This window comes from Eimeria necatrix, genomic scaffold (assembly GCF_000499385.1).
Source record: "Eimeria necatrix Houghton genomic scaffold, Enh_scaff96, whole genome shotgun sequence".
Classification (NCBI taxonomy): domain Eukaryota; phylum Apicomplexa; class Conoidasida; order Eucoccidiorida; family Eimeriidae; genus Eimeria; species Eimeria necatrix.
In genome coordinates, this window is record NW_013654755.1 from 96,770 (window position 1) to 97,911 (window position 1,142).

Genomic DNA, 1,142 nt, shown 5'->3' on the forward strand with positions numbered 1-1,142 from the left:
TGCCGTGGCCGAGTTGCTGCTGCTCCTCGTGCTGCTGCTTTTCGTGCTGCTGCTGCTGCTGCTGCTGCTGCTGCTGCTGCTGCTGCTGCTGCTTGCCTGTGAACAGCGAAGGCAGTATGTCTCTCTCCACAGAACTTATTTCCCCTTCGCTGAACCAGCTGCTGCAGCTCGGCACAACAGGAGCTGCTGCTGCTGCTGCTGCTGCTTCTGAAGCTGCCTCCTGCGCACAAACCCAGCACCCTAAACCCCAAACCCTAAACCCTAAACCCTAAACCCTAAACCCTTCATACCGGCAGCGCGGCTCACGGGCCCCTACACGCGGCAACAGAACCCGAACACCCCCAAAAGAAGCCTGTGAGGAACAAGTAAAAGGGTTTAGGGTTTAGGGTTTAGGGTTTAGGGTTTAGGGTTTGCGGACTTCGTCTCTTTGCTTCACTTGATGAGGGTCTAAAGAAACTGGCGGGCGGTCTGCTGGGGTGTCTGCCAAGTCATCTTTAACCCCTTGGGGGCCCCCCGGGGGGCCCCCCTGGGGGCCCCCCAGGGGGCCCCCCTGGGGGCCCCCCAGGGGGGCCCCCTGGGGGCCCCCGAGGGGCCCCCCAGGGGCCCCCTTGATATCTTGGGGATCCCCAGGGGGCCCCTTGACCTCGCAGGGGCCCCCCAGCGAAGCTGCTGCTGCTCCTGCTGCTGCTGCTGCTCCTGCTGCTCCTGCTGCTGCTCCTGCTGCTGCTCCTGCTGCTGCTCCTGCTGCTGCTCCTGCTGCTGCTGCTGCTGCTGCTGCTGCTAAGCCCTGGGGGGGCAAAGACTCTACATAAAGGGAAGGGCGAGAGACAGCGACTGAGGCGTGGGCGTTTCTGCCGAAGGGGGCCAGCCTGCGCACACGCTCCAAACCCTAAACCCTAAACCCTAAACCCTAAACCCTAAACCCTAAACCCTTGGCGTGAGCTCCCAAACCCTAAACCCTCGGAGGCGCTGTCTGCTGCTGCTTCGAATCGGTGCTCGCTGCAGAGGCGGCGGCTCACTGCATCACTCCGGGCGCGAGCTGCGTGTCTTCTTGCTGCTGCTGCTGCTGCTGCTGCTGCTGCTGCTGCTGCTCCTGGGCCGCCTTCGCTGGGTCTTCTCTGTAGACAGGAGCAGCAGCAACT